At 44.9% G+C, this 13,868-nt stretch overlaps 1 protein-coding gene and 1 long non-coding RNA gene across 2 annotated transcripts in view; one reads left to right on the top strand and one right to left on the bottom strand.

Annotated features, from left to right (window-relative positions):
• Positions 1 to 13,868, bottom strand: part of RBM20 (RNA binding motif protein 20) — a 185,231-nt gene that overhangs the window by 129,070 nt on the left and 42,293 nt on the right. The window lies entirely within an intron of this gene.
• On the top strand, positions 2,920 to 7,700 carry LOC118026123. The gene is made up of 3 exons (XR_004683478.1): positions 2,920 to 3,375; positions 6,529 to 6,603; positions 7,320 to 7,700. It is a non-coding gene; the product is annotated as an uncharacterized LOC118026123 (long non-coding RNA).

The raw sequence follows: 13,868 nt of genomic DNA, 5'->3' as shown, positions 1-13,868 counted from the left end.
TAAAAAAAAAACAACTTGTTTTTTTTCAAGATTTTATTTATTTATTTGAGAGAGAGAGCATGAATTGGGGGGAGGGGTAGGAGAGGGAGAAGCAGACTCCCTGCTGAGCAGGGAGCCCAATGCTGGGCTCGATCCCAGGACCCTGAGATCATGACCTGAGCCGAAGGCAGACGCTTAACTGACTGAGCCACCCAGGAGCCCCTGAAAGGACAAACTTTTAGAAATGGAGAACAGATTAATCATCGCCAGGGCTTGCTGAGAAAGGGAGGTAGGTGGGTGCGGTCATAAAAGGGCAATGTGAGGGATAAAACCACACACAACTAACTGCACGAACACATCCAAATGAGTATGCACAACACTGGAGAGATCTGAATAAGATAGGTGGATTGTATCAGTGTTGATATCCTGGTTGCCATATTGTACTGTATTTTTGCAAAATGTTACCAGTACAGGGAAACTAGAATAAATGGAACATGTACTTGGGAACTCTGGATTATTTCTGTATCTGAATCTACAATGATCTCAACAAAAACTTCAGTTAGAAAAGTAGCAAACCAACAAAAATATCTCAAACTAGTAAGATTTATTTATTTAACAAATAATATGATGCTTACCAATTGCCAGGTAGTATTTTAAGCACCCATACGTTAACTCATTGACTCCTAAGAACCGTATGTGACATGCACTATGGATTATTCTCATTTTGCAGATGGAGAAACTGCAGTACAGAGAGCTTAAACAACTTATCCAAAGGACACACAGCAAGTAGGTTAACAGTTGGAATCGGATTCCAAGGCAGGTAATCTAGATCTAGAACCCTCCCCTTGGAGATCTCTTCATTTCACCCTCAGATGCTGGGGGCCACCAAGCAGACAAGACCCTTAATCCCAACAGTACCTATTCTGGAAGATTCCCCAAATCCAAACGAAAGTGTGACAAACCCTTCTGATCATAAAGCCAATCAAGAACCTCCCAGGCTGTCAACTTTCAGGGAAGTAAGCAGAATTACTGGCTTTTAATATAAAATCTTCTGCCGTGGGAGGATGAGTACCTGTGACAAGAACGGTTTGCCACAGGGTAACATCCACTCTTCCTCCATAGGTTGGAAAACGAAGGGCACAGTTGGGCACATCTGGGAGCACGTTTCGGTGGGAAAGAGTGAAGAGTCCCAAAAAGCAAAATGCATTTGGGAGTCGATGAAAACGGGAGGCTGAAACAGGACCAGGGGACAACGTCACACTTCACACACCCTGGCCCCAGTCCACGGTCCTGCCGCCCCGTCACCAGGGTGCTGTGTCTTTAGCTCACTGCCTTATCAGCTTTGGGCCCATGCTAGCCAGCGTAGGCCCTGGGGACTGAAATCCAGAACGTCTGTGGCATTCCAGAGCCACAGGCCTATAACAGGACAAGCTGGTTCGGAAGATTTTCAGATTATCAAGTGGAGAAGAGAGGAATGTCACAGCGTCTGGGTGGACATGGGGACATTCATCAAAAAGACAGCTACCATGAAACCGCAGTCTCCCTTTCCCACTGGAGTGGTGGAGAGCAGATGCAGGGGTATGGACATGCCTGTTAAAAATCAAAATTATGGGGCGCCTGGGTGGCTCAGTTGGTTAAGCGACTGCCTTCGGCTCAGGTCATGATCCTGGAGTCCCTGGATCGAGTCCTGCATTGGGCTCCCTGCTCGGCGGGGAGTCTGCTTCTCCCTCTGACCCTCCTCCCTCTCATGCTCTCTGTTGCTCATTCTCTCTGTCTCAAATAAATAAATAAAATCTTTAAAAAAAAAAAAAATCAAAATTATTTTAGCAGAGAAATCATTTCCCAAGATTCAGTGCTAGAAAAGGCAAAATGAACACTAGACCCAAACTTTTCAAAAGATAAACTTCCAACCAGAGGGCCCTATAACTTAACACCAACCCACTGGGTAAATGATGTGAACAGTCTGTTACCAATGGGCCAGCCTGATATGATGAACCAGCCAGAAAAAAAGGGGATATGCGGCCAGACTTTATTGGTCTCTATGGCAGGAGCTCATAAAAATTCTCAGTTAAGCCTTGGTTTATCAGTCGATGAAAATTAAGCTGCACAGTGAACTCTGGGCTGGAAGAAACCATGGAGAAATGAAGTTCTTCACAATCTGTGATGCTGAGAAAGAATAACTGGGAAAGGTTACTAGGAAAATGGAGTCTCAGCTCACCCCGCCACTGACAACCTAAAATGACTCAGGCCCACGTGTCAGTTTTCATACCTAAACAGCATTTCCTTTGCAATAAGGATCCAAAATTTCCACTCGCAGATGAGAGAGGTAAACGGAGACTCTTGGCACCGTCGGGAGGAGGCCACAGATGTGAGAATAAGTACATCACTGGACATGGCGAGGTGGAGGCATGGAAAGACCCTGGGCCCCTGGAGTCCCTGCTGAACCACTAAACCAACCCTGGGCCTCCTGCCCCCAGACTTTGTATCAAGTCGAGGATACACGTCCCTCTGGTATAAGCCGCTATTTGCTGGGGTTTCTGCTGGCAGCCAAACATTTCTTGTTGTACTGGGGCCAGGGTGTGTGAAGTGTGACGTTGTCCCCTGGTCCTGTTTCAGCCTCCCGTGGGTTGTACCTGCCCATGATGATTTTGCTCAACAGCTGTATTACGATGGCCAGTGTCGCCCTCCCTACCGGCCCGAGGCTGAACCCTGGCACGCTGTAGGTCGCTCTGTCCTGGTATCTAAATCTCAAGCCCCCAAGTACTAGAATGCGGCATCTATAAACCTGGCCAGCCTTGTCACCTGGAAATCTGGGGCTGGTGCCGAAGGCACAACAGATAAATACAAAGATACAGAAAGGGGGGGGGGCAGGAAGGTGGAGGGGGGGGGGAAAAACAGCAAGGGGGAAAATATAAGGGAAAAGAGAGAGACAGGAAACAACTGCCTTTTAAGAATGTGCATTTTTTTAAGGGATGCCCACATGCTTTTCAAAATCAGCCTGCTCAGAGTAAGAAGCCCCTGTGTGCCTGACCTCCATCTCCTCGCCTCTCTGGAAAGGCCAGCGCCCATCAGCAGAGCCCCTCGGCCACATGGCACAGACGCGTGAATGACCGATGGGCTTCTTGGTTTGCCTGTGCCTGACTTGGCGGGGCAAAACATATTTTACATTAGCTTAGGTCTTGACATTCTATCATGTTCCCTGTTGAGAAGCCAAATAGTTCTTGGAACCCTGCACAGCAAGTGACATATAACAGAACCCTAGGAAAGGGGATGGCTCTTTGCCCTTAAATTAAAGGCTCTTCTTACCCCTCCCACCTCCATGGCAGTGGTCTGGCCTGTGGGGCTGGGAGCCGACGTCTACTCAAGAAAGGTCACCATTCTTTGCCAGCAAATAAGGTACTTTTCATAGGGGGACAGTTGCAAGGTGGGGGGCTACTTGCAACAGGTTGCTTTGGGCGATCTGCATCACTGAACCCAGAATGGCAAGTGGGACGGGGCAGGCACCCCAGGCTCTGGATGGAGCATGGCTGAAGGCTGAAGGAATGGCCATCAAAATGACCCCTTCCTTTTCTAGCCACAAGCTGTCTTCAGTGAACCTTGTCCTGCCACCCCCAGGGACACTCTGTCAGGCTGTAAGGGGATAACCTCAGATGCCACCTCACATGACACTGTCCGGAATGCTGGCGGCCCAGCGACCGGAGTGTCTGTGCCCTCCTTGTGGGGTGTCAATGCTCTCACAAGGACTCACGGTCCTCACAGGCAGGCAGGACTCCCAACGGACAACTGCCAGCAAGGACAGCTCCCGGGCAGGAGGCTGGGGCAGCTCGGAAGTGCTCCTCTCTCCAGCCTCTCACCCCAGCAGGGCCAGCTGTGGCCTCTCTGGGGCTCAGCCCTGCTCCCCAGCCCATCTCCTGTATTGACGGGACCCGGCAGGGCGTTATGGGGCAAGAGCAGGAAATACAAGGCAAAGACTCTGCCCACAGGGCGGGCAATATCTAGGTTAAAAGACAAGGCCTTTTGGAAACAAAACAAGGGAACATAGGGGAAGGGAAGGAAAAATAAAACAAGATGAAATCAGAGAGGGAGACGAACCATAAGAGACTCCTAACTCGGGCGCCTGGGTGGCTCAGATGGTTGGACGTCTGCCTTCGGCTCGGGTCATGGTCCCGGGGTCCTGGGATCGAGTCCCGCGTCGGGCTCCCTGCTCAGCAGGGAGCCTGCTTCTCCCACTGCCTCTCTCTCTCTCTGTCTCTTATGAATAAATAAATAGAATCTTTTAAAAAAAAAAGAGAGACTCCTAACTCTAGGAAAAAAACAGGGTTCTGGAGGGGAGGGGGTGGGGGGATGGAGTAACTGAGTGATGGGCATTAAGGAGGGCACTTGAAGGAATGAGCACTGGGTGTTATATGCAACTGCTGAATCACTAAATTCTACCCCTGAAACTAATAAAAAAAAAAAAAGAAAGAAAGAAAGAAAAAAAGACCTTTTTTTTTTAATGTGGGGGAATCAACAACAGAATCAATTGAGTGGTGATGTGGGAAATGCCTTCATTGGAGGTCAGAGGAGGTAGGTGTCACAAGACAAAGGGAAGGTCAGCAAAGACTTGTTGGAAGAGGTAGGACCTGAGGAAGTACATGAGGGAGGAGTGGGGGCCAGACAGACAGAAAGGAGAGAGGGATGGCACAGGTGTGCTGGTTATAAAGGATGAGGTGAGCTCGGGGACCAGGACACAGGCAGCATGGGAGGCATGTGAGGAGGCAGTGAGAAGTGAACTCACAAAGATGGGACTCTGTCACACATCTGGTCACCTGCATCGCAAGCCAACAAATAATGCTTCATCTTCCTGCCGTGAACACCTCTGTATTCCCAACACCCGGCATGTGCCTAGCTCATAGTCAGTGCTCAATAAATGCCAGTGAATGAATGAAAATGGTTAAGGAGGTCCCAAACCAGGAAACAAAATCGTATCTAAAAGTAGGAACTGCAAACTCAGATGCCCACAGGGCCAGGCAGGTGACAAGTACAGCTAGGAGTGAGCAATGGGGAGCAGCGGGTAGTGGATGCCCCATCTTCAGGGGGACTACCCCTACCTGATTTAGCGCAGTGCTGCCACCAAGGTACATGAGCCCAGTATTGCCAGATCTTTCTATATTATGTGAAATCCCAATTTTTAAGCATTAGCAATGAATTTAAAAAAAAAAATGTATGTGCCAAGCAAAACACATCATCTGGAGCCGTATTTGGCCTGTTAAGGGTCTTTGGCTAACCAGGACAAATTTTTTGTTGGAGTTTATAGTCTAAAAAGGTCCCCAATGCAAACGAATATATGAGGATGGAGGTAAGAATGGGGTTTCCCTTGGGGGAGGAGCCTGTGTACTAGAAGGGCCTCTTGGGAGCCTGGAAATGTCCCATATGTTGATCTGGCCGGTGGTTACAAGGGTGAGGACATGTTTAAAATTCCATCGAGCTGCAAACCTAAGAGTTGGGCACTCTATTCCATGCACGTTATAACTCAATTTAAAATGTAAAACTGAGGGGTGCCTGGGTGGCTCATTCATTAAGTGTCTGCCTTCGGCTCAGGTCATGATCTCGGGGGGTTCTGGGAATGAGCTTCTGCTCAGCGGGGAGCCTGCTTCTCCCTCCCCCTCTCCCTCTGCCGGCCACTCCCCCTGCTTGTGCACTCTCTCTCTCTGTCAAATAAATAAAGAAAAATCTTTAAATAATAATAATAATAAATAAAATTTTTTAAAAAGGTAAAACTGATAAGAAATATAGAGTCTCCAAAAGCTGAATAAAGTCCTCTCTAGAGTTTGCTTTCAGGGGCACTGCCCCTTCCACCTAAAATTCCCTTCTGCCCCTACCTCTTTGCACCCTGCTGCCACCTTATTTGTCCTAAAAGAGGTGATCCAGACAGCACTTCCTCCATGAAGCCTCTCCTATCCCACCTGGCCCAAGGCTGAGCTTGGCCAATCTCGGCACTCCAAGACACAGCCAAGTGAGTGCCTTCCTCACCTGACCCAGCACTGAACACCTCCCTGCTTCCTTTGGAGCTCCTGAGGTCCTGGGGACAGGGACTGTGCCCTATTCCCTGTGGCTCAGGCCTAGCCCACAGTGGGTTGACATGTGCCTGATAAGAGTCTGACATGATAGCTCATCCTCCTTCTGGCGATCAGCAAATAGAAGGATGCTTCCCACCCCACCCATCACTATTGTCCTAGAAAAGACAGAGCACAGAATCTGGAAACATGAGATCTGGAGAAAAGAACCAGGAGACTGTGTCCTGAGTGAGAAGCTGTGGGAAGAAACATGTACATGTAAGATTTGAAATATAATTCTCTTGCAATCAGCTGCAGTAACATCCTACTGAGAGAGGGAAGGAGTATATGTAGCATTCGTAAGTGCCCTGCCTGCCTGACACAAGTCTAGGGCCACAGCTGCTCAGATTCTAATGGGCATCAGAATCACTGGAGGATTTTTTAAACGCGTCCTCCCCAGAGATGCACATCTGCAGGTCTGGAACAGGGCCTGAGAATCTTCATTCCTAACTAGGGTCCAGGCAATGCCAATGCTGTTGGTCTGGGGACGTCCCCGGGAGCGACACTGGACCAGAGAGGACAACAGCTAGTAAGTGCCAATCATCACAATGCATCAGTGTTCTTTCTCTTGCTCATTGAACAGACTTTTATTAAATTTCTACCATGTGCAAAACCATATAAGTGATGCAAACGTAATTAGAACCAATGTTGCATTCCCACCTTGGTCACCAGAAAATGGATTACTCATCCTCAGTGCCCTTCGCCAGATTTGCTACTGAAGCAGAAAATGACACCAATGGTCAGCCACTCCCCAATGCTCAGATGGTCTCAGGTTCAAACTCTTAACTCTGAGAATAAAGTTTTAAAGGTCCTCCCTCAACAGCAAACTCATCTGTTTCCCCAAACATCTCCAATTAAATGAGCTATTTTCCTGGGCCTCCCTTCAATATAATACCTCCCTCATTTAACCAGAAGAGGAGTTGGGTTATAGTGTTTGGTATTCAGGCCTGGGCAGGGAACAGATGAACTTCCCTGGAGACCAAGCCAGCAAAGGGTCTCCAGAGGCGTCAGAGGATGGAGGCATCTTTCCAGCAGACAAGCAAGCACGCTGCTGTGAAACAACACCCCTTCCCTGTCCTGGGCAGGAGCCGCATTCTGACATATTCAGTTACAAGTGAATGCCTGGGCATTAAATCTAAATGGCTCAAGATACGGAATGCCCGGGCAGCAGGCAGTCGGATTATTTATGCCCTCTATACCTGTGGAAGCCGAGATTTAATTATTTATTTCGTGTTAAATTTCCAGTCCTGGGCTTCCAGGCAGCAGATGAATAAAGCACCTCAGTTAAACTGCAGGGGACTCTGGGTCATCAACTTAGCCGGAGCTGGAAAACTTCGTGATTTCTGCACCCTGGGATATCATCTCAGTCTCTGTCTAAGAATGTCCTAAAGAAATTCAATCACATATGGAAGTCTTAAGAACCCTCTGAAGCACTCCCCCTGCTTGTGTTCCCTCTCTCGCTGTGTCTCTCTGTCAAATAAATAAATAAAATCTTAAAAAAAAAAAAAAAAGAAGGGGGGGCGCCTGGGTGGCTCAGCTGTTAAGCGTCTGCCTTCGGCTCAGGTCATGATCCGGGGTCCTGGGATCGAGCCCCGCATCGGGCTCCCTGCTCGGCGGGAAGCCTGCTTCTCCGTCTCCCACTCCCCCTGCTTGTGTTCCCTCTCTCGCTGTGTCTCTCTCTGTCAAATAAATAAATAAAATCTTTAAAAATAAAAAGAAACCATGTGAAGCAACAATACCTGACAAATTCAAACCTGTCCTCTCAATGAACATGTAACTCAAGAGGTAAAGGCACAATCTTTGAACCATGGACATGATATTCTGCTAGTATATCTTTCCTGACACGTGTGACTCACTGTAGGAGACCGCTGGCCAGAGTTATTCCTACTCCTCGAGTAAAATGTACTTCAAAATTGTAGGAACTCTCAAGTGAAGCACCAGTCAGTTCTCGTGGTATCAGATTAGGATGCAATACTAAGGTACATTCTAATAGAACTAATCACCCTCTTATGGTAAGATCCAGTGTGCTCTTGTTGAAAGGCCTATGGTTTGGAAATGACTATTTTAACCCAAAGCATCATCAGCTCTTCACTGCAAGCAGAGCTACTCAGAATCCAAACCACAACTCTTCTCTCCATCTGTCTCTCTCTGCAGTCATTGCTTGAGTGCAGTGAAATGATTAGATCCCATTCCACTGGATTTTCCTCCATGGTGAGAATATCACCTTTCACACATAAGCCTGGAAGGCTTCCAAGGCCCTGAACAAATTCCCCTACTGCTTCATCAGGGTCCTCTTCCCCTTCAAGGTAGCTACTCAAGCCTCCAACACAGGGGCCAACCCAGCCCCAGCCAAGATAACAGTGCCTCCGAATGGAGTGACTCCATTCATAGGAACAGAACAGTGTGAATGGCAGAACCGTCTTCGTTTTGAGGACCAGTGCTGCTTTTTGGTTTTGGTTTCTCCCCCGGTTCTTCCAACCACACAGGAAGCTGCCTGTTTTGTGTACTTCTGTGTGGATATCACTGGGAAATCTATGGCTACAACAATGTTTGGCACATGGCAGGTACTCAATAAATAACTGATAAACGAATAAGTCTCTATGAGAAAACACCCACCATGAGGACCAGGTGGAAGCACAGAGGAGAGTCACAAAGCTTCTCCTACCACACAGATGGGGGTTGCTCCTCTTGGCTCCGTCTGACCCATTTGCTGAAAAGAAACTGAGAAATTTAAACTGGGGCCAAATACATCACTGGTTCATTCCTTTGTACCAAGTAAACTAAAAATAAACAAACAAGCAAAAAAAACAAGGTCAGGGAACCTTGAGTAGGGAAACTGTCAGTCAATAATGATATTTTCCCCAAAATGCCACAGAAACCCTGTAATCTAAACTATGAGTCACTAGTATGTTTGGAAGCATTTTTATATAGGCTGATAGTCTTATATACACTTTCCTACTTTTAGTGGGACATAAGACACACAGTAAAATATTATATATTTGACAAAATAGAACACACATCATCAACAATATAAACAAGTGAAACCCTCATATTCCTTGGTACTTTACTTTGTAAAGAAATAACAAACCGGGGCACCTGGGTGGCTCAGTCGTTAAGCGTCTGCCTTCGGCTCAGGTCATGATCCCAGGGTCCTGGGATCGAGCCCCGCATCGGGCTCCCTGCTCAGCAGGAAGCCTTCTTCTCCCTCTCCTGCTCCCCCTGCTTGTGTTCCCTCTCTCGCTGTGTCTCTCTCTGCCAAATAAATAAATAAAATCTTAAAAAAAAAAAAAAAGAAATAACAAACCATAGAGAGTTTCACTGTTAGGCAAGAAAGTAATTCAGTAAAACAGAAGTACCTAGGGCACCTGGGTGGCTCAGTCGGTTGAGTGTCTGCATTTGGTTCAGGTCATGATTCCAGGGTCCTGGGATTGAGTCCCGCATCGGGCTCCCTGCTCAGCGGGGAGCCTGCTTCTCTCCCCCCTACCCCCGCCCATGCTCTCCTTCTTTCTTTCTCTCTCTCAAAAACATAAATAAAATCTTTAAAAAAAAAAGTAACTAATTTGCCAAAAGTTCAGTTTAAAACAGTCATAATTGAGATGGACAAATGCCTAGAAACAAATAATTTGCCAAAACTGACCCATGAAGAAACTGAAAAATCTGAGAAGACCTGTAACAAGTAAGGAGATTGAGTCATTAATCAAAAACCTCCCAACAAGGAAAATCCCAGGATCAAAAGGCTTCACTGGGGAATTCTACCAAACATTTGAAAGAGTAACATCATTCTTTCTCAAACTGCTCCCAAAAAATTGATGAGGGGGAAACACTTCCTAACTCATTCTATGGGGCCAGCATAACCCTGATACCAAACCAGTTAAAGATATTACAAGTAAAGAAAACTAAAGACCAATATTCCTTATTAATGTTGATATAAAATTTTCAATAAAATGCTGGCAAACTGAATTCAGCTGCAAATTAAAAGACTTATACACCATGACCAAATAGGATTTATTTCCAGAATGCAAAGATGGCTCACCATACAAAAATCAATCAATGTAATATACCATATTAACAGAATAAAGGGGAAAAAAAGCACATGATCATCTCAATTGATGCAGAAAAAGCATCCAACAAAATTCAACATGATAAAAACACTCAATAAACTGGGACCAGAAGGGAACTTCTATTAAAGTAAAGGCATTTGTGAAAAACTCACAGCTAAGATCATACTCAATGATGAAAGACTGAAAGCTTTTCCCCTGAGATCAGGATCAAGACAGATGCCCATTTTCACTATTTCTATCTAACATAGTACTGAAGTTTTAGTCTGAACAATTAGGCAAGAAAAAGAAATAAAAGGCACTCAAATTGGAAAGGAAGAAGTAAAATTATTTCTGTGTGCAGATGGAATTATATAATATGTTGAAAACCCTAAAAATTCCACACTCCAAAAAAACCTATTAGAGCCAATCAACAAATCAATAAAGTTGCAGGGTACAAAATCAACACACAAAATCAGTTGCATTTCCATGCACTATGCAATGAACAAACCATAAAGGAAATCATGAAAACAATTCCATTTACAATAGCATCAAAAACAACAGACGAAAGACTTGTACACTGAAAACTACAAAACACTGCTGAAAAAAATTAAAGAACACAACAATAAATGGAAAAACATTCCATGTACATGGACTGGAAAACCTAACGATATTGTTAAGATGTCAATACTACCCAAAGTGATCTACAGATTCAATGCCATCTCTATCAAAATCTCAATGAAATTTTTGGCAGCAATAGAAAAATCCATCCTAAAATTCATATGGAATCTCAACAGACCCTGAATAATCTTTAAAAAGAAGAATGAAGCTGGGAGACTCACACTTTCTGATTGAAAACTTACTACAAAGCTATAGTAATCCAAACAGTGTGGTACTGGTATAAAGACAGACATATAAACCAATGGAATGAAATAGACAGTCCAGGGAGGAAACCTCATTTATATGGGGAAAGGGCCAACTTTTTAATAAACAGTACTGGGAAAATTGGATGTCCACATGCAAAAAAATGCTGGACCCTTACCTTATACAATATATAAAAAAATAACTCAAAATGGATCAAAGAGCTAAACTACAAGCCTCTTTTTTTTTTTAAAGATTTTATTTATTTACTTATTTGAGAGAGAGAGAGCACATGAGCAGGGGGAGGAACAGAGGGGAAGGGAAAGAATCCCAAGCAGACTCCACGCGCAGTGCTGAGCTGACATGGGGCTCGATCCCAGGACCCTGAGATCATGACCAGAGCTGAAACCCAGAGTGAGACACTCAATCACCTGAGCCACCCAGGGGCCCCAATTACAAACCTCTTAGGAGAAAACATCATGACTTTGGATTTGGCAATGACTTCTTGGATATGCCACCAAAAGCACAAGCAACAAGAGACAAATGGGCAAACTGGACTTCATAAGAATTAAAAACTTTTGCACATCGAAGGACATGATCAAGGAGTGAGGAGACAGCCCACAGAATGGGAGAAAATATATGCAAATCATATGTCTGATAAGGAATTAATATCCGGAAAATATAAAGAAATCCTGCTCGGCGGGAGGCCTGCTTCTCCCTCTCCCGCGGCCCCTGCTTGTGCTCCCTCTCTCTCTGTCAAATAAATGAATAAAATCTTTGGGTGCCTAGGTGGCTCAGTCATTAAGTATCTGCCTTCGGCTCAGGTCATGATCCCAGGGTGCTGGGATCGAGCCCCACATCAGGCTCCCTGCTCGGCGGGAAGCCTGCTTCTCCCTCTCCCACTCCCCTGCTTGTGCTCCCTCTCTTGCTGTGTCTCTCTCTGTCAAATAAATAAAATCTTTAAAAAAAAAAAATGAATAAAATCTTAAAAAAAAAATCCTACAATTCAATAACAAAAAACAAACAACTCAATTCAAAAATGGGCAAAGGACAAGAGACTTGAACAGACATTTCTCCAGAGGAGATATATAAGTGGCCAATAAGCATATGAAAAGATGCTCAACATCATTATTTATTAGAGTAATGCAAATCAAAAAGCCATAATGAGGTAACACTTACCACTCACTATGATGGCCATTATAAAAACAAACAAACAAGGGCACCTGGGTGGCTCAGGTGGTTGAGCATCTGCCTTCCCGCTGGCTCAGGTCATGATCCCAGGGTCCTGGGATTGAGCCCTGCAGCGCAGAGGGGGGTGGGGGTGGGGGTTAACCTGCTCAGCGGGGAGTCTGCTTCTCCCTCTGCCTTTTCCCTGGCTTATGCTCTCTCTCTCTCTCTCATATAAATGAATAAAATCTTAAAAAAAAAAAACAAATAAAAATAACAAGTATTTTGGGGGCACCTGGCTGGCACAGTCAAGTAGAGCATGAGAATCATGATCTCAGGGTTATAAGTTCAAGCCCTACAATGGGTGTAGAGATTACTTAAAAATAAAATCTTTTAAAAATAATAATACTGGGGCACCTGGGTGGCTCAGTTGGTTAAGCGACTGTCTTTGGCTCAGGTCATGATCCTGGAGTCCCGGGTCCAAGTCCCACATCGGGCTCCCTGCTCAGCAGGGAGTCTGCTTCTCCCTCTGACCCTCCCCATCTCATACTCTCTCTCGCTCTCAAATAAATAAATAAAAAATCTTAAAAAAAATAATAATACTAATGAGTATTTTTGAGGATGTGTTCCCTGTTGGCAAGAATGTAAAATGGTACAACCTCTGTAGCAAATGGTTTGGCAGTTCCTCAAAAAGCTAAACATAGAATTATCATATGATTCAGCAATTCCACTCCTAGGTACATACCTAAAAGAATGGAAACAGATACTTTTATACCAATGGTCATGGCAGCATTACTCACAATAACCAACAGGTAGAAAAACAATCCATGTGTCCACCAATGGATGACTGGATAACAAAATACATACAATGGAAAATTCTCAGCCACAAAATGGGATAAACTCTGAAACACGCTACAGTATGGATGAATCTTGAAAACATTATGCTAAGTGAAATATGCCAGACACAAAAAGTTCAAATACTTAATGATTCCATTTATATGAGATACCTAAATTAGGCAAATTCACGGAGACAGAAAGTAGACTCCAGGTTACTAGGGCCTCCTGGGGAAAGGAGGAACTGGAAGTTAGTTTTTTAAAGATTTTTTTTTTTTTAAGATTTTATTTATTTGCGAGAGAGACAATGAGAGACAGAGAGCATGAGAGGGAGGAGGGTCAGAGGGAGAAGCAGACTCCCTGCTGAGCAGGGAGCCCGATGTGGGACTCTATCCCGGGACTCCAGGATCATGACCTGAGCCGAAGGCAGTGGCTCAACCAACTGAGCCACCCCTGGCGCCCTGGAAGTTAGTTTTTAATGAGTACAGAGTTTCTACGTGGGATGATGAAAAAGTTAAGGAAACAGTGTGGATATCTAGCTACACAACACTGTAAATGTACTTAATGCCACTGAATTGTAAGCTTAAAAATGGTTACATGTATTTTGCCACAATAAAAAAATGGCTATGGCTGTTCGTTCGAAATCATTCATTTCCAGGGCTTTAAAATAATTGATACCATTCAATGTAGTCATCTGAAAGCCCTACTTAAGTATTTTTTTAATACCCATCATCTGGAAGCACTTAAAATGACAAAATCTCTTTTATGAGTGACATGATTTGACAAAGAGGTAAAAAACCCATTCTAAATATTTGCACTCCCAAACCTCCCCCTCCCTTTGATTATGTCACAGCTTCTTGATGATACCAAGAATACGGAGAAAGAGAAACACCGT

This window comes from Mirounga leonina, unplaced genomic scaffold (genome assembly GCF_011800145.1).
Source record: "Mirounga leonina isolate KUSES-001 unplaced genomic scaffold, KU_Mleo_1.0 Mir_114, whole genome shotgun sequence".
NCBI lineage: Eukaryota > Metazoa > Chordata > Mammalia > Carnivora > Phocidae > Mirounga > Mirounga leonina.
Note: the sequence above shows the minus strand (reverse complement) of the source record. Positions and strands in the feature narration are given on the sequence as shown.